This window comes from Mesoplodon mirus (assembly GCF_964341445.2).
Source record: "Mesoplodon mirus genome assembly, chromosome: 4".
In the NCBI taxonomy this organism is placed as follows: Eukaryota; Metazoa; Chordata; class Mammalia; order Artiodactyla; family Ziphiidae; genus Mesoplodon; species Mesoplodon mirus.
The window spans coordinates 5,967,645-5,987,974 of NC_138979.1; the positions used below are offsets into that span (position 1 = coordinate 5,967,645).

Consider the following 20,330-nt stretch of genomic DNA (forward strand, 5'->3'; position numbering starts at 1 on the left):
TGTGTTACTCTTCCAGAAAAGCTATTTCAGGGTAGGTCTGCCATCTGTCCCTTTCAGAGTTATAAATCTTATAATTTAACTCTGTCCAGAAGCCCAGGTTTTGCATGTAAAACCTCAGAGGGGATCCTCAGAGAAATCAACTCCAGCATTTGCCTGTTGGGCTGTCCGAGGTCTCACGTTCATGGGCTCACCTTACCTCCATTGTGAGAAAGACTTTCCTGGCTGGGCAGGGGGATGAAAGAATCCAGCCTCTAAATGGTTATTCAGACATTTGTTTCTGCAGAGGGAGAAACAGCCAGCAGAGGGAGCCTCCTTTTTGCCGTCAACAACCCTGTCCCTTAATACAACGCTGATGCTTGAAGATGCAGTCCACCAGCACGGCTTCTGACAACCAGGAAACAGGGAGGAAGCCTCATAGATGGCATATGCCGTCACCCAAGCCAATAGAAAATAGAAAAATGCTTGCCAGAGGGATCCAGGCTGAGCAGAAAAGAAAGGAGGAAAAAACGTGATTCCTAGTTTATATACCATGTGTTTTTAAAAAAATTTAAGGTGGACATCCAAGATCAAAGTTCAGCTGTCAAAGTTCAAGATAAAATGTAAAACAACTATTTGTTATTGTTATCCTTTGGGGGGGGAAAAAAAGCTTTATCTCTGTCTTTATCTTCCTTTCTAAATGACTTGGGGTTCTTGGGAAATATGAAGCAATATGACCCATTTTAAAAAGCATGGTGCCAGCCAAATGGCTGGAAAACTCGTACTTTGCTTCTCACCAATCTTCCTCCTCCTTCCTCTGAAAGAAATCTGGCTGCAGAGCTGCTAAGTGTGTAGTGAAAAGAAAAACGGGGCAGTCTTTTCCCAGTGAAAACAGGATTCCCAAAGACAGTGAGAAACAAACCAGCTTTTCTCCCTGTTCACGCATTTGGTGGAAGCTGCCATTTCTCAGGTTTGGCACCTCTTTCTTTTCCAATAAGGAAGAAGATTTTATATAAGATGTTTGTACCTCTATAAAATACTATCTGTATGGTTTTTTTTAATGCCTAATTTTTTTTAAATTAATTTATTTTTATTTATTTATTTTTGCCTGTGTTGGGTCTTCATTGCTGCGCGTGGGCTTTCTCAAGTTGTGGCGAGCGGGGGCTACTCTTCGTTGTGGTGCGTGGGCTTCAGTAGTTGCGGCACATGGGCTCAGTAGTTGTGGCTCGCGGGCTCCAGAGCACAGGCTCAGTAGTTGTGGTATGTGGGCTTAGTTGCTCCGTGGCATGTGGGATCTTCCTAGACCAGGGCTCGAACCCGTGTCCCCTGCATTGGCAGGCGGATTCTTAACCACTGCGCCACCAGGGAAGTCCCTTAAATATTTTAATATTTTTTTATCCTGATGCTTTGGCTTGTACATATTTTTTTTACTGAGATCCATGTAGCCCTTGGGTTTTTAAGAAGTTGCTGGAAAATAAATTAGGTTCTTTGAGATGACTTCTGGAACCTTCAGAATTTGTTTTTCAGGAGACAGACTCTTTCCTCCTTGTCTACCTTCAGATGAAGCCAAGGAATTGGGACGAGGGCATTTGTCTGAGGTGTAGCGACACATTCATCCTTCTTCAGTCAAAAGGGCTTTGGAGGTGCAGGGAGTTACACTTACTGTTGCTGGACACTTTCCATTTTCCTCAGATCACATGAGCCAACTTCACTCTCACCCACGTGGCAAGGGAAATAGAGACATCAGTTTTCAGTGTCAGTTTCTTAAACATCGTGTACCTGACAATGTTTTAACCACATATTTGCTGTCACATTTTATATTTGCTGTCCGGCTTTAGTTTACAAGTTAAGGTAAATATTGAAAAATCGCTATCAAGATGTCGCGCTCAAGATACACCTGAAGATTTTACACAAGATTGGGTTTGACATATACTAGCTCATGTGCGAATATATAATTTGCAAAGTAAATGAAATACAGCTAGTAGATATGAAAATAGCCAATAAAGAGATCATCATTGTTATCTTAAGCGTATGGCCAAACCCTTTTATACCATTTCAGACTGTGAGCCTTAAAGTAGAACTTCGGTGGCAGCTGAGATTCACGTGAACGGAATGCAAAAGCAAAGCAACCCGACATACATTTCATGGTCACAGGCTCTCCCATGACTCCTTATGGAAGAGTGGCCTCTGACTGGACCAGTGGTGTGGGCATGGTCCACTGGCAGCCCCAGAGTCTCTGTGAGAGGGTCCAATGACCTGAGGTGGCCTCATACAAAGGCCTCTGCCCAAAGTTACTACAGTAATGAACTAAGCAAAGAAGACCAGGTCCTTCCAGAGTCTGAGAACACACAAAAGAATGATCAGTTAGGACCTAGAGGAGAACTGAGCCCACACACACAGAAGAAGGAAAACAAGAAGGGATACTTAAGAGAGAACATAGACACTAGAAAATCAAGCCAGTCTTAGAAGGCATCTTATTTCCTGATGGGTTTTGCACTTGCGCATGGATGTTTTTATAATATACGCCCTTTTGCTTCTGTTGCTAAAGTGAGCCTCAGTTCCTTCTTTCAGAATAATCCTAGTATGAGAGGTACTACTACAGATACGACTACTATAGACTATTATAAATAGCCTAGTTTAATCCCTAGGACAGATATTGTTGTTATTCTTAAATATCTCATAAATATACTCTTAAACCTATATAGAACAAAGATGACCGCTCTTCACTTTCACATGGTACTATGTAGACTTGATTTCTGTATGTAGAATCTTTCTGCCCTCTACAGACAATTAAACAGTTCTCCAGAGAATATAGGTCCCTGGCACATACCACCTAGTGAACCAGCTGCCCCGTAGATAGTTGGAATGGTGAGAAAAAGTGAATATCTGTTTGCTTATGGCTGTTCCTTTTATTTAGGTGTTGTTTTTTTTTAAAATAACATTGGAGAAACTAAAAGTAGAAAAATTATAAAATTTCTATGAAAAGGAGACCTCAGGGAGGATGTGGCATTTTTCAAAACTGTGGAAGATACAGGCACCTAGATAGGACTGTTTTTGGTTGGTGTTGACCTCCATTCCCTGTGAATTGTTCATAAAAAATAAAGGAAAGGGGCTTCCCTGGTGGCGCAGTGGTTAAGAGTCCGCCTGCCGATGCAGGGGACACAGGTTCGTGCCCCGGTCCGGGAAGATCCCACATGCCGCGGAGCGGCTGGGCCCGTGAGCCATGGCTGCTGGTCCTGCGTGTCCGGAGCCTGTGCTCCGCAATGGGAGAGGCCACAACAGTGAGAGGCCCGCGTACTGCAAAAATAAATAAATAAATAAATAAAATAAAGGAAAGTTATGAGGTACTTCTTACCGTTCACCGGCGGACAAGTGGTACTGAGATTTGTAAAGGGACCAGGAGTAGAAAATGGACAGGAGGTAGACGTACATGGAACAGCAAAAAGCCACAGGTGTAGTTCACTTATTCAACAAATATTTACTGAATTCCAGACAGTATTTCAGGTGCTGGGGATACAGCAGTGACAAGAACAAAGTCCCTTCCCTCGTGGGGCTTATATTCTAGTTCAGGGCATCCCAAAGTGTGACTTACGAACTGCTAGTCTGTGGAGGGTCAGTAGTCTATAGTAGAAAGGGGGTCCTCTGATTTTAAACATTGGAAAGTACTTGGTTGAATGAAATCAGGTAGATTTTCTTATAGCAGCTCTTTACCGCTGTACTGGTTTGTTAGGGCTGCCATAACAAATTACCACAGACTGGGGGCTTAAACAACAGCCATCTATCGTCTCATAGTTCTGGAGGCTAGAAGTCCAAGATCACATGTGGGCAGGATTGTTTCTTCTGAGGCCTCTCTCCTTGGCTTGTAGACGGCCGCCTTCTCCCTGTGTCTTCACATGGTCGTCCCTCTGGGTCCATGTCCTCATCCCCTCCTCTTGTAAGGACACTAGTTACATGGCATTAAAGCCCACTCCAGTGACCTCATTTTACCTTAATTATCTCTATGAAGAGCCGATTTCCAAATACAGTCACATCCTGAGGCACTGGGAGTTAGGACTTCAGCATCTGAGTCTTGGGGAGAAAAACAGTATGACCAGTAACAACACTTCTGTGAACCTGAGTCTTTCAAAATTGTAAATCAGATCACGTCAGTCCCATCCCCCTGCCTGTGCTAAGACCCCTTTAATGAAACAGTGAATCCTAATGTAAACTGCAGACTTCAGTTAATAATAACGTATCGGTATTGGTTCATCAGGTGTAACAAATGCACCACACGAGAGCAAGGATATTAATAAAAGGGAAAACCGTGTATGGAGGACAGATGGGGTATACAGCAACTCTGTACTTTCTGCTCTCATTTTCTGTGCACCTAAAACTGCTCTTAAAAATAACAGTTTTTTTTAAAAAAAGACAAATCCTATATCAACAGCCACGAAAAGACCCTTTGAATTACCAGAGACCTTGGGGCGCTGCCCCTCCCCCCACCTTCTTCCCCTCCTTTCCCCCTGTTCCAGACATACTGACCTTCCCTGTGGTTCTCAAGCCTGTCCGTCTTGTTCACGAGGGAGGGTGTTTTGCTAGTTGTCTCCTTAGCCTGGATTAATTTTTTTTCTCCCCAGATTTTCCCGGTCTCAGTTTACCTATCATCTCCTCAGAGAGGTCCTCCGAGACTACGTCTAAGGTAGGCCACAGGGCACTGTCCCACCTCCCTGCTTTTATCTTCTTCACAGAATTTATCCTTGCCTGGTTCCTTATATTCTTGTGTCTATGATCTATTCCTTCCTTTTTGGCCCCCGGGTTCTGGTTCTCACGGAGCCCTCACTGACTCCTTTATCACCATCTCCTCTGAGACCTCCTGGTCCAAGCCTCCATCGGACCTGATCTATTCCAGCAGCCTCCTAACTGGTTATCAATAAGATACAAATGAAGATGGGTGGGAGTCCTTGAAGATGATTCCAACAATTTTGTCCTTTCAGTCCGATCTGGGTTTAATTTCATACACAAGGATTTTCCCGCCCCCCGACCTTTTTCTCTTGAACAGTGTAGCTGTAAACACATGAAGAAAATAAATAAGTAAATAAACGCTCTTCTTCCCGTAAAGATCTTTGGTTGGCATTTCAGATTTAACATCTTGGAACTGTTAGGGTAACCACCTGAGTTGATCTCAGCTGGTATAGTCGAGAAAGGTGATCCTGAGAACAGCAAGAATTTATGAGGCAGTTTAGAAAAAGATAGATTTTAAAACTTAGAGTGTTCCTGGTGGACTTTGGAGCACAGGTGTGCTTTCTTCTATTTGGAAAGAATTGCAAAGCAATACTGTCCAACACTGTACATGAGCTGATGCATGGCAGTAGCTCCTCAATTACCTGGAAGTAAATGGGCTTTAATGGATGATTTAAGAGGCACAGGAGGGGGCTCGGGGACTTTTATGCCTCATTCTCTGAAGGGAATTACCCCTGTATCTCAAAACACCATCACGGGGTGAATGCGTCAATGGTTTTGTTTTTTGTTTGTTTGTTTTGTTTTATCCTTGTGTGTTTTGCTTTGTTTTGCAAACAACAGAAACAAACCAATTTAAGCAAAGATGGGGCAGGGGAGGGGGGAGTTGGTAACAGAGACACAGGGGAGTCTCCTGGAAATGATGGGCAGAAATGTAATCTGGTTCCAGAAGGCTCCCTGTCTCCCTTCCTCTCTGCCTGGCTGCCTACACCTTAGCTTTCTCTGCGAACTGCCTTTCCTTCTCTGTGTCACAAGGTGGGCACCAGTCGCCCTCTTTCTGTTATCTAAATGGACAGAAATAAGTCTAGCAGCTGCAAGAGGCCAGCATGAGTCTCTCGGTCTCAATCCAGGTTCCTGGGAGAAGTCATCTCAGCGGCACAGTGTCCATCTCTGGTCCAGTATCTGTGGCCGAGGGGAACAGGACAGAGACTCACGGTACAAACTCACCTCCTTCCACCTCCGTGCTCTGTACGTTGTGGAGGAGAGATGAGAGGTAGGTAGGGAAGTGAGAAAATCCTCAGAGAAGGGGAGTCATTGGGAGCCGGACTAATACTCCCCCAGGGTTCCACGGCACATGTATATTGGTCATTCAGTCATTGAAGATTTATTGAGCTGCTACTATAAGAGGGCAGACTTGCAGGTACTGAGAACAATCCCTGCCCTCTAGAAGCTGGGAATCTAGCCGGGAATCAAAATATACATGTATGGAAGTTGTCAGGAAACATGTAAAGAGGACTAAACACGTGTAGGGGTAAAATATTCATTGAGTACCTGCACTTGTAAGATGCTACAGAATGTTAGGGAGTGAGGGTACTAAACCCCCTCCTCCCTGCCCAAGTTCAAGACCAATTGAGAAATAATATAAAGCAAACAGAGACTGAAGTATTACCTTTATTACCAATAAAGGCTAGGTTTTGGGGAGGTATAGTTTTTATCTGCCAGCCAATGGACTTCCCCAGAATTAGGCAGAGATGGTGTAGCTGGGCATATAGAATGGAGTTCCACACTGCATATATGTGAACACCAACTATATGCCAGGCCCTAGGCTCTAGATAATGAAGATACAGCAGTGAACAAAATTAAGTTTCTGCCCTTATGAACTTGACTTTCTAGTAGAGGGAAACAGATCCAAAACAGTAGGTGGTAATGTATACACCTGTATTGTTAGTGCCATATTACAGAGTATTACGGTGACTTCAACAACAGAAACGAATTTTCTGACAGCTCTGGAGGCTGGAAGTCTGCAATCAAGGTGTCCGCAGGGGTGGTTTCTTCTGAGAGGCTTGAGGGGAGAATTTGTTCCAGGCCTTCTCCCCTTGGCTTGTTAATGGCCATCTTCTCCCTGTATCTTCACTTAGTCTTTCCTCTGTGTGTGTCTGTGTCCTGATTTCCTCCTATAAGGGCACCTGTCACATTGGATTAGGGCCCACATTAATGACCTCATTTTAACTTTAGCACATCTGTAAAGACCCAGTGTCCAAATACAGCCACATGTGGAGCTACTGGGGGTTAAGACTTCAACATAGGAATTTTTGGGGGGGACATAATTCAGCCAGTAATGAAAAACAAAGGAATGTGATAGGATGCCAGTGGATGGAGCATCATTGTAGACAGAATGGTCAGGGAAAACATTTCTAAGGAAGTAAAATTTGAATACAAGTTTTCTCTCTTTTTTTAAAAAAATGTATTGGAATATAGTTGATTTACAATGTTTTGTTAGTTTTAGGTATACAGTAAAGTGAATTAGTTATACATATACATATATCCACTCTTTTTTCGATTCTTTTCCCGTATAGGTCATTACAGAGTATTGAGTAGAGTTCCCTGTGCTATGCAGTAGGTCCTTGTTGGTTATGTGTCTTGTATATAGAAGTGTGTATATGTGAATCCTAATCTCCCAATTTATCCCTCCCCCTTCGCCCCCCACCCCCCGTAACCATAAGTTTGTTTTCTACATCTGTGACCCTATCTCTGTTTTGTAAATAAGTTCATTTGTACCATTTTTGTAGATTCAGCATATAAGCGATGTCATTTGATGTTTGTCTTTCTCTGTCTGACAAGTTTTCTTATAATGAATGATAAGTCTCTTGAGACCTGGGGCCTTTGGAGATATTCCAGATAAAGTAATGTAAGCAAGGACTTGGGCTTGGAAATGTGTGTGAGATATGTGAGGGGAAAGTTGAGGAAATTGATCTGCGGGGATTCACAAGAGGTGTTTGGTTTGGTTTGGTTTGGTAGCAATAGAAATTAAAGTCATAAGCATGCACTTAGCATGAAGTTAGGAATTTAGGATTTATCTTGAGACAACTAAGCTGAGAGAGAGTCCTTTGAAGATTCCAAGAAATGGGAGGAACAATGAATGGTGTCTCTTGGGAAGAAAAATCTAAGCTCAGTATATACAGTGAACAAGAACCGGGCAAGCTGAAGGCCTGGAGATCATGCAGGAAGCTGTGATGAGGGTCCTGGTATGTGATCATCGAGACCTGCTTTTGATAACAATTGGAGGAAGAAAAAATCAAAATTAGAGATGGTTTCTAAAGAAGAATCAACTGAGTCAGAACTGACATTCAAATCTCATAGTTACTTGAAAGAAGTCGTACTCATTAAACTCCCTGGAAATGGTAACCTAGAGTCGAGCTATGCCCATGTCTGTAGTTCATCTGTTGCTGCAATTAAAATGAAGAAAATGCAGCCACGCTTGGATTGGAAATGCTGAATAGGTCTCCAGTCTCAAGGGACGGCAGTTCCCAGGCTGTGCTAACAATTGGAATTCTCAGTGTTCCTTTGTCTTTTAGGCATATCCGCACTAGACCATTAGTTATGAACTGAATTGTGTCCCCCCCAAAATCCATGTGTCCAAGTCCTAATCCCTAGTATCTCAGAATGTGACCGTATTTGGAGATAGGGCCTTTAAAGGGCTAATTAACATAAAATAAGGCCATATGGGTGGGCCCTAATCCAATGTGACTGGTATCTTATAAAGGAGATTAGGGCATACGCACACACAGAGGGAAGACCATGTGAAGACACAGGGAGAAGACGGCCGTCTACAAGCCAAGGAGAGAGGCCTGAGAAAAAACCAACCCTGCTGACACCTCGGTCTTGGACTTCCAGCCTCCAGAACTGGGAGACAATGAATGTCTGTTGTTTAAGCCACTCAGTCTGTGGTACTTGGTTACAGTAGCCCAGCAAGCTGATCCACCATTCTATTCTGGTGGCCACTTCTGAGTATGCCTGCGAGTTCCAGGGACCTTCCTGGATCATCTTCTTCTCAGGTTTGGCCCACAGCCCATGTGTAGCCTCATTGCTTCAATTAAGTCCATTTCACTTGTTCTGTCCTCAAACAGAGAAGAAGGATTCCTAACATTCTCATCATACGCACCCATCCAGTCCATAGGCACTAGTCACCTGTGGTTATTTCAACTTAATTGAAATTCAATGAAATTTAAAGATTCAGTTTTTCTGCGGCACTAGCCACATTTCAAATGCTCAGTAGCCACACATGACAGCACGTAGATCAAGCATTCCTATCATCACAGTAAGCTCTATTGGAGCAGTGCTGTTACAGAAGAGAGCTTAACCCTCCCTTAAAGCCCCAACCGGGTTGTGTTTGTTATGGTTCTCTCCACTGTGAGCAAAATAATCCCACTTGAGGTAGACTAAGTTTAAAAGAAAAAAAAAAAAGAGTAGAGGGATGGGAAGGTGGTGGTGGGCCTTCTTGGAAGATATAAAATATCCCACAGGATTAGTAGGACAGATAAAAGAACCAAGGGCAGCTCTAACAAGTTTTACAAGAGGCCTTTGTGGGCCTTTCTTCAGTGGTGCTGTCAATTTCCATGTCTTTCTATTCCACGTCTCAAAAATCAGGAAACAGAAGAATTTCAGTGGCCCATTTTGAGACAAGATTCTACTCAGCCAAACATGGGTGGCTCCTTAAGGACAAAATGGTCCCATGATGTCCACCCTGGTTTCTTCCCCTTGATCTCAGGGAACAAGGAGTCAGTGTGAGTGGGACCACCACCCCAATCAGGGTCCAGTGCTCTGGATCAAGGTATCTCTTCAGTTGTTGATTCAGAACCTTCCATTGCATAGTAAGCCTTGTATATGCTTTGATCTTTCAGTAAGTCACAACCAGCAAATAAGATGGTTCTCTTTACCTGTTTTGACAAACCATCATCAAAGACTCACTTGGTACCCAGGTGCTGGTATGGATGCTATGGGAGATATAAAAGGGAATAGGATATATTTTGTTAAAAATACATCTAGTCCCTTAATACAGACTCATTCTGTACAAAACTGGGTAATTTGAGAACTGAAAGGAGGCAGGTTTCACTAGATTCTTGGTCTCTTACTTCACCAACCTGAAGAAATACTTTTATCCTTTTTTTGGCTTCACCAGTATGAAAAATCATACAAAACAAACAGCCTTCAAAGCAAAGGCTCTCCCTTCCAAAGCAACCATCTCGTCTACTTTCACTAGCTCACATTGCCAAGATCAGCTGTAATGACATCTTGCCAAAGCCCAACATTTTATGTGAGTGAGAAAAATCCTGTAATTTTCCATTTTCATGAATAGTTTACTCAAAAAGAGTTTTCCAACTTGAATCCTGTATGTTTTATTTAAGTCATCGTATATATATCCCCCAACCATCCTGCAGCACTGAGCTCTATCACTGAAGCTAAATTCCACACAAAGATTTCAAACCCCTTTAAAATATGCTTTCTACCATAAAGAGACCCCTTCATTTTGAAGAACTCAGTTGAGATTGAATTCCCTCCTACTTTAAATTAAAAAACGTTACACGAATGAATCATTAAAATAATTGCATTTGTAGTTGAAAAATTCAATCACTAATGAGTCCAAAATTAATAATCAGCAAACAAAGGGAGGAGTATATGGAGTGGATGACAGCAAAAATGAATCTCCTGGCCAACAAAACAGGGGAGATTTTAATCTGGAGTTGCCCACTCCCAGCTATCAAGTCCCTGATGAATATGAGGGACCACAGTTTATCACAAGGGCAGAGTGCTAAGCGCATCAACAGCTTTTGACTTGGTAAAGGAAACAGCAGACACCTGTATGGCAAATCTCCACTGTTCCTGATTCCTGTCTATTCCTTGTTTCCAGTTGCACTGATAAATACCGTAATTGTCTTTTCCCAAGGGTTTCCAATTCTTTGGAAATGCTCATGTTGCTTCAAAGCTTTCCATGACCACGACGAAAAGTAAACGTGGAACTTAACTGTGCTGCCATATTTGAAACTTGAGTTATTTGAAGGAAGCTTGGTTTGTAAAGCCCTCCAAGAAAGAAAACCAGCAAGTCATTTTTCTCTCTTGTTCAGATTCTCCTTTACTAGTTTAAACCACCTGTATTTATTCTGGCATTTTTATCTCCCTGGCTCCATTCCCTTTTGTGTTGTGGAAGAGGATTTACTTTCCCCCTTTGCATTACATAGTGTTTATTGCTTTGTAAGAGCAGTTTGCCTTTTGCCTTTTATCTTTTGCTGATGGGAGAACGTTGCCTTCTGAGTGGTTTCTGAACCCCGGGTATTAAAGCACTCAGCACAGGGCTGGCTTTACCATCCACTGAACCCATTTCAAGTTCATTTGCATTGCCCGATACATATTTCTATATTTGTGTGTGGATCTAAGAGGAGCTGAAAATTATTAAAATTCACACTATACTGCATGCTCAAAAATCTTCAGAAAATTCATTGGCTGTCTCAGGAGTACTGGGATGCTTTTACCTTGCATACACTTGTCCATATTTTAGAGATTGTGAGTAAACATCCAGTGACTTACTCTAGGCTAAATTAAGGAGTTGTTGGGATTGAAATAAATATGCTTACTTATAAATGACCAGTTGAATGTGAAGGGAGAAAAGTGATTTTTTCATTTGCAGCAAGTAGATCGGTGTCTGCAGTTCTCAAGTGCATACAGTTGTTAATTTTTTATACGGGTAGTTCCTGGTGTTTATGAATATCATTATCAAATAGTATATGCAGGCGTTTTCTATTTACAGAATTGGAGATTTACGTGTGACTCAGTTAAATTCCTATCTGCTCAAAGTTGTTTTTATAATACGAGTAACACTTTTATATCTGTCATAATTCACAGGTCAAAATATTGTAGTCATGACTTGGGAACAAATCTGCCAAATGGTTTAACTTTTTTTTTTTTCCTGTAGCTAATCAGATTTGACTGATCTTTTCAAATTACACACTAAAAGGAAACAGAAATGTAGAATTTATTTGCGTTTGTTTTCGCTGAGTTTTGTCACTCCAGGGATAACGTTTACCGCACTTTTGATTTTTATTTGAAAATAAGTCGTCACCTCTTTGGGTTGAAACTCCACTCTCTGCTCTTTCTCCCATTCATTCTGTTCTTGCTAATTATGTGTTTTCTGGGAGCAGTATTTGCCTCTTAGTCAATATGTCAGCTTTCTTTGAATGAATTTCAAGATGTTCTAGTAAGCTGAATAAGATTTGGGCTACTTTAGTTCCTCTTTGGGGAATAGTTCTTCATTTTCTGTAAACCACCTTGACTGTTATCTATAATATTACTTCATACCCCCTTCTTGATAAACTCTTCTTAGAATTCTGTGAGAGGAAAAATTCTCTTTCTCCTGAAAGACTGATGTTTCTTTTAACAAATCATGAGCTAAAGGTAACTCATGGTGTTTCCCTTTTTGCCTTGGCTATTGGGGAACACAGAAGTATTTGATTTTCTATAGAGCAGCTACTGTCCTGGATGTAATACTTCTGCTGCAATTTTTTTCTCCCTTGTCTAGCCCTTCTTTCAATCACATAGCTCTAGTTCTCATATTTTTATTGTAAAGGAACTATTTTATATGTCTTTTTTTTTCCTTGTCAGAAACTTCAAATACTTCTTTGGAAACAGGTGAAGTTTAAAAGAATTGATATGATCATCTGTATTTTAGAAGAAATATATTGTCTCTTTTTAAAAAATGTTTATTGTAGTTGACTTACATTGTTGTGTTAGTTTCTGCTGTACAGCAAAGTGAATCAGTTACACATATACACATATCCACTCGTTCTTAGATTCTTTTCCCTATGGATAGGCCATTACAGAGTATTGAGTACTGTGCTATACAGTGGGTCCTTATGACCTATCTATTTTATATCTAGTAGTGTGTATATGTCAATCCCAATCTCCCAATTTATCCCCCCTGCTTTCTCCCCCCGGTAACTGTAAGTTTGTTTTCTACATCCGTTGAGCCTATTTCTGTTTTGTAAATAAGTTCATTTGTACCGTTTTTTTAGATGCCACATATAAGCGATATCATATGATATTTGTCTTTCTCTGTCTGACTTACTTCACTTAGTATGACCATCTCTAGGTCCATCCAGGTTGCTGCAGATGGCATTATTTCGTTCTTTTGTATGTCTCTATTTGTTGACAGCAAACAGGGTAGAGGCAGAAAATGTTTCAGCACATCTTAAAGAAAGGAGGGGATGAACCCCATAAAAGATACACTGGAGGATTTAGCATAGGTGATTCATATGGCCATCCTCTCAGACAGAAATCCCTGGGGAATGCATGTACCCCTTTGGTAATCACAGGAGAATTTTTGCTCCCGCCATACACATGTTATAAAGTGTTCTGAAAATACGATGGTTAAACACACCTAATAGTGTTTTTAAACTACTGGGACTGGTCCTAAATATCAGTGAGTCCACCATTATCACTTCCTGCAGAGAAAACACATATTAGGTCTGACATCTAAGGCCCTAATGAGTTTCGAATCCCAACTCTTGTACAGATTACTTCTCAGTTCTGTCGTTTCTTTTTTCTAGTAATGGATACTAATCGGGTTCTTAATCTAACATTTTGGGCAGTTTAAAGAATTTTCAGTCCTTGGAAATGTCTCATTTCCAGTCCAGGCTTGTTCGGTACATCCAGATTTCCTCAGTCTTAAAAAGTTCTTTTGCAAACCCTGCTGCTGATTCCCAATTCAGCAATTCACATCAACAAACATGTATTTAGCCCCTAGTAAACGTGTCTGTGGTGCATGTGGGTAGGGGGAGGGGAGGGGTGGGAGGCCGAAGATGAAAGACCTGGACTTTCTCACAGTCACAGGAGAAAGGACATGGGCCTTTGGCAAAGCGGAATGAGGTCAGTGCTGTAAGGAGAAGGAAACTCACGGAGCTTGGGAGAATGATGCCGTGGCGGGAGGGGCGGTGGGTGGTGGAGCCGTCGGGAGGACAGAGGTGGCTCTGCAGTGGGGTCCGCAGCAGGTGCTGAAGGAAGGTGCCTGCAGATATTGCGCGTGAAACAGTTTGCAGGTGGGAGAGGCTGGAGGCATAGGAAGGGGACAGCCAAGTCCGGCTCTCTTCTGGCCTGTTTTCAATTAGATTAAATTGAATTAAATGGAACACATTAATGAGAAGATAATAGAAGCGGCTTATCCAGAGACTTCATTCTAACTAGTGCCATCAAACGCCAGATAAAACATTAGATTAGGCCCTACTGAGCTTGCTCTGAATTTCTGAGGAAAAAGTTAATTATGTAGCTTAGACCCAATGCATGATTTTCTCTGAAAGACCACACTTCTCCTAAAATTCCTTCTTATTAGCTCCTATTTTTTTCTTCTTCTCTTTTCTGCCCAAGGCCTTTGTAAAAAATGACCATGTGGATGCCTCCTTCAACCCTGAGGGAAATGGGTAAAGAGGGCCAACCAGTGGTCTGTGTAATACAAGGACAAATGCTCATGTGTCTGGGGTGCCAAGGTCATGTTCTGGGGCTTTCAACAAAGAGAAACCACCATGGGTGGTCCATAGCTGGCTCTCATTATCTGACCATTAAGACCTTCTGCCTGCCCATGAAAACAATTCCTTAAGAGTAAATGTAAAAAAAACATATATATATATATATATATATATATATATATATATATATATATATTTACATACAAATATATTGATATATAAATCATATATAATATACATATATGTATTATGTATATATATAATATACATACCTGTATTACGATAATATAATAAATGTGCCATATTTAATATTTATAATTGCGATTTTATATATATACAAATATAAATACATAATGGCAGCTATTAGATAATAGACATTTTCAATTAATCCCTCTAATTCAGCCAATAATTTTAAATTTTCTGCCACAAAAATTTACCAGAAATTCACAAAAGCATCCATTGGTAATAAAATGAACAATCTTGTCTGTGTTCCCACCTCTGTGAAGTTGCTGGCTTGCTGGAATGGTCCCAACAAGGCAGCAGCGGGCAGTAAACGGCTAACACACCCAGAATGATGAACATCACACTCAGAATCTTCCTGCCTGCCAGTGTGTGTCAGAAGGGCCCGAGTGAAACCAGAGAACTTTTGTGGTTACTGACAAGTGGAAGGTTGATCACTTGGGTCTTGAGCAGGAAAAAGAAAATCACAAAACCCTGGTCTAAGTAGGATCAACTTTTGCTGACTTTTTCCACTTTCCAGAGCTAAAGATAAAGTAATTAATTGCATTATGAATCATTACAGGTTCTTTCAATGGGAAATATTGGCGTATTCATCTACCTATATTGAACATGCAGTTACCTCCGAAAAACCAAAAATTTTGGTTTTTCTTCCTTCCAGCTTATTACAAATCTAAACTACCATCACAATTTATTTTTAGGATTATGGTTTGAAATTCTATCTATTTTTACACCATTTAAAACTACTCCCAAGAGATTGCCTGCATTAAGGAAAAGCTAATATGTCTATTCACATACAGATACCCAAGGGACACAGTATTTCTTCATAGGACACATTGTTCATATTTGAAGGTCAGCTGCCCTGGCAGGAGTAGGAGTGGGGAGTGGGCCCAAGTGCACCCTCACTTGATGGTCACGCCCCCTGCAGCCTAATTACTCTTAGAGCTAGTTTCTGGAATACTGGCTGCTCTGGGCAGGGTCTGGTTCCATCAGAAGCTCTCTGTAACCTCTCCTCTCAGAATGCATGATACTTTAGATTTTTAAAAACAAAACAGCAAGACTGCCTCAATTCTTATCACTGTCTGACCAGTTCATCTGTCTGGTGCACAGCTTCTGAGCTGTGTCCCTAGGATTCATCTTCTGCTGGAAAGTTCCCCGTAGTCTAATGGCAGCCACTTTTAGTTTCTTTTCTTAAAAATCTTACTGGAGTCTAGTTGATTTACAATGTTGTGTTAGTTTCAGGTGTACAGCAAAGTGATTCAGTTATACGTATACATATATTCATTCTGTTTCAGATTCTTTTCTCATATAGGCTATCACAGAATATTGAGTAGAGTTCCTTGTGCTATCCAGGAGGTCCTTATTGGTTATCTATCTTATATATAATAATGTGTGAATGTTCATCCCAAGCTCCTAGTGTATGCCTCCCCCCTCCACGTTTCCCCTTTGGTAAGCATAAGTTTGTTTTCAGTATCTGTAAGTCTGTTTCTGTTTTGTAAATAAGTGCTATTAGTTTCTTGAATTCATTCATCTACCTTGTATGACTGAGTTGTCCTGAGCATAGCTTAGGAGGACTTGCTGATCTCTTAGATCTCATTCTTTGTAACATTTCAATTCTACATTAAGTAGAGTCATAGGGACCATAATATTTGACCCATGGCAAGTCAAAAATATCATATCCATACTAGAGATTTCATCCTTCTATGGAATGATATAGCAAGAATTGGAGACCAAGTTGAAGCCATATATTGTAACGGAGTCGTACGTCATGTGCTAGTTACCTTCTCCATCTGGCTATTCGATCATTTTCTGACAGTAGATCTGCCAAGCTAGCTGTTCAGCTCACCATCTTCAGTGGAGAGTTTTGTGTTGAGAATTCTCTCCTGAGTATGGTTATGACTTAGGTCTCCAGCAGTGTGATCGCTCTTCTGGCTGCCTGTACAAAGCCGCCCTCTCTGGTATGTTTGCTTTGTTGAGAGTCATCCTCCAGAGGCTCAGGTCCTGAGTAACCACCTCCGTGATTTTTAAATACACTTACCACTTGGGATTTGGAGAACTTTCCAGAGGACAAAAGGCATGTTCTAATGCTTCCCTACTAGGTTCTAGGTCTAAAACCTTGGTCTAGCAGACTGCGGTGAATTCAAATGACCTGGCTATGAAACTTCTTCTTCCTTTGGAGAAGGGTAGAGTGATCTTTATTTTGAGTCGTGTCTTGCTTTGTTTTATAACACAGAAGGCTGCTCTCCTGGAGAACTTCTGTGTTCTTTCTCGTTTTGTCTAAGTCTGTAGTACTTATTGCCCATTGGATGTCCTTTGTCTGAAGTCTGACTCTTTAGCTTTAACTTCCTTGAGAGCCTTGTGTTCTGCCATCAAGTTCATAGATATGCACACACTACTCAGTAGACCTACAGTATACTAAGATGAAAGCTGACAGTTACTGGGCTTTTCTTGGGCATCGAGTATCATTGTAATTATATGCATTAACTCAATCTTCGCAACAATCCTGACTTAGGTATTTCACAGAAAAGGAAATTAAGCCTCAGGAAGTTGACAAGTAACTTCCCTAGCTACTAAATGAGGAAGCTAAGATTCAAGTTAAGACTCATCTGATTCCAAAGCTTCCCTACATAACTCCAAGCAGACCCTGTCTGGCTGGAAACCTCCAATTCTTCAGTCAAAAGAGTGTGTGTCCTGAAATACAATTTTGAGACCCAGAAATTAAAGATCAATAGCTGATCCGGCCCCAATTTTTTTTTTTTTTTACATTTTTATTATCTGTTTCTTTAGATAGCCCTTGGGTCTGTGAATTCATTATTTTTTTTTCCTGTTATAAGAAATGCTATTTCTGTTGAAGTGCTGCTGGATTTGGAAATCATTCTCATGACTAAATATTTGTTTGCCCTGGAAGAGCCCAGTGTAGGGCTATGCTGCCAGTGGGTGCTCAATAAAGATTAATGGGTGGCCACGCACGTCTGTGTGGAAGTCGTGTGTTTAGGATCTGCTCAGTTCTGCGAAAGAGACAGAAATAATGTGGGAAAGGTGAAAATCACAGGAGCATCACCCAACCCAGATCATGCGTTTCTGTTTTTTTTTTTTAATTAAATTTATTTATTTTTATTTATTCATTTTTGGCTATGTTGGGTCTTTGTTGCTGCACACGGGCTTTCTCTAGTTGCAGCGAGCAGGGGCTACTCTTCGTTGTGGTGTGTGGGCTTCTCATTGCGGTGGCTTCTCTTGTTGTGGAGCACGGGCTCTAGGCGCACAGACTTCAGTAGTTGCAGCACAAAGGCTTCAGTATTTGTGGCACGCGGGCTCTAGAGCGTGGGCTCAGTAGTTGTGGCACACGGGCTTAGTTGCTCCGCGGCATGTGGGATCTTCCCAGACCAGGGCTCCAACCCATGTCCCCTGCATTGGCAGGCAGATTCTTAACCACTGCGCCACCAGGGAAGCCCCTGGGTTTCTGTATTTGACTTTATTATTTAATGGTCCCAAAGGCCCAGGGGCAGAAGGAATGGGAAGGTGGAGCCTGGTGTTTTCTTGAGAAATGATTGGGAAGTCCTGTAAAAATTAGATTCCAGGGCCTGCTTCCAAAGCTAATATCGACTGTGAGAGAAAACTCGGTCCTCTGATGAGGACTGAAAAGAACCAAATATTTTTTTTAATTGACACATTTTCTATTATTATATACATATAAAGATGATGAGTAATATGCCATATCAGATGGTTTATTCAAACTGTCAGAATAAGGGCTGAAGCGTGAGTAACTTTCCAAAGAACCTTCTGGGAAATTCAAGCAGTGAAAAGTGGCAGGAACCAGCCATGAGTTCATCTACAACCCAGGCATCCCTGAAGATCTTGGGGGAACAAAAGAAGTTTCTCCCAAAGTATAAAACTTGGCGGGACACTTCTGGAGGAAAGGAAGGAGACGGATCATTTAAACTTCCTTCACTCAGAAGCCAAATGTCCATGCACTGTCGAGGTGTGTATACTCGCTGGAAAGCCTAGGGTCAGCCATGTGACACGGGGGATGGTGTCCTCGCTGTGAAGGATGACTATTGAGCACCAGTCCAAATCTCAGCAGAACTTTGAGATGTTGGAGCCCTCACTTGGAAAAATCAAGCTCTGCTTTGGCATTAGAGAAAGTAGAAGGAGGAAAGCCTGAATTCCTGGGAACAGTACCGCAGGTCTCGGGCTGGGCTGGGCTGCGGTGTACGGATACTGTGGTGTAGAGGAAGGTGTACCAGCAAGCGCATGGGATGACCCTGCTTCTACTCGAGACTTATGGGTCTCAGTCTCACCATCTGCCAAGCGAGCAAGTAGAGACTTGCTTTCCAGGGTCCATTCTAACTCAACTATTTCAGCCTTGATGGGTTCCTCTAGGAGCTGAGGCTTCCTCCATGTATCTTGAGGTTTTTGATGAGAATTTATTTATACAATTCTACCTTTAAAAAACCTTTCCTTTTATCCCCACTCAACCCTCCTTAGCCATAGAGAAGTCTTATGACGTTTGATAATTTGGTGTATCAGGGAAGAGCCTGTTTCATTAATATATTACCCTCCACTGCTGACACCATGTGTTACCATTTTGTACCCCCCTAAAGAAAGGTGACTTTGAGAAGCAACCCAGAAGAGATTTTAGGAGAACAGGTGTTGTAGCCAGGAGAGAACTTATGATGTGTTTGCTGCTTAAACACGTGAAAATGATGCAGCTCGTGTGAACAAAAATAGCGTGAAATATACGTGTAATTATGCCCAAGGTAAAGACACACGTTTATAAAAGCACCCCCCGCAAATAAAAGTTAAAGGTTTGAGAAGTGAGAAGGACTGTGTCCCAGTAGCAGGAGCAGGGCCTGTGTCAGCATCCAGAGAGAGGGAGAATGGAGAGCGGGGAGACTAGGGCTGGGCTGTGCCTCCCAGCCCAACGCGCCTCAGTGGTGATTCTCCCAGGAAAGACCTGACGAGCTGCTGACATTTCTCTTAGAAGAATCAATGAATCTTTGTTTCCTCCTGCCTCCCCATTTGACCTTATTTTGTTCTGAAACAGAGAAGGAGGAAAGAAAGAACTGAACTGGTGGGATGGGATAAGGGGTATAGGCAGAAAGCCGAGAGGAGGGGATGTCCGTCCGTGCTGTGGAGCCCACGGACCAGACCACAGGCCCCTGGTCGGCGCCGGGGATGTTATTGTTTGCTTGTTATTTGTTTCTGCTTCTCATTTCAATTCTCGCCGTGGTGTGTAATAAGTCACCATCTTCCCAGCCATCATCCCCGTATTGACAAGCAAATGTCACCCACATTTGACTGACATCCGTTGCTCCTGAATATGCAAAAGTATGATTTACGAATCAATTCTACTTGTTTATTTAAAGCCGTTCTCGTGTGTCTTACGTATTTGTTGGTGGGATACCTTGCCTAACAGCTACTCTGGGGGCTTTCCGTTAATATTATAAATCCAGGCTGTTCCTTCTCCTGTTCGCCACCGGCAGATGGGAGCTCTTCTCTCTCATATTTTGCTTGTGTTCCTCCTCCCCCAAGACACATGCAGGAGATGTGCTCTGAAACTTACAGGACTCTTTCTATATCTTAGGAAAAGATCTTGCTCAGTACTTTTGTGAAAGCTGCTTGCTTCATCTGAAGACTTTTGAAGGCATCTTGACAAGTGCCTATTTCTCATGCATGTGGTACCTTTAAGGAAATGCAGCTTAGGTCAATGGCTGAATCTCCTGAAAGGTTGCTAGAACTGTAAGCCTGTAAATAAGAGTTCGTATGTATACACTCACCATCTGCAGCGTTAGTAAAAAGAACCAACCCTCCCCTGCTTTTATGCGGTGGGCATGTTCATTTAAAATCATTGAGAAACGGCCTTTGGCTGTTCAACACACCTTACTGTTCTCT

The 20,330-nt window shown here is 41.9% G+C and overlaps 1 long non-coding RNA gene across 1 annotated transcript in view; it reads left to right on the forward strand.

Moving 5' to 3' along the window:
• The first annotated feature begins 4,594 nt into the window (after positions 1-4,594).
• Positions 4,595-20,330, forward strand: part of LOC309801939 — a 115,053-nt gene continuing 99,317 nt past the window's right edge. The window contains exon 1 of the long non-coding RNA XR_014293688.1: positions 4,595-4,654. This is a non-coding gene — a long non-coding RNA (uncharacterized lncRNA). The remainder of the gene's footprint in view (positions 4,655-20,330) is intronic.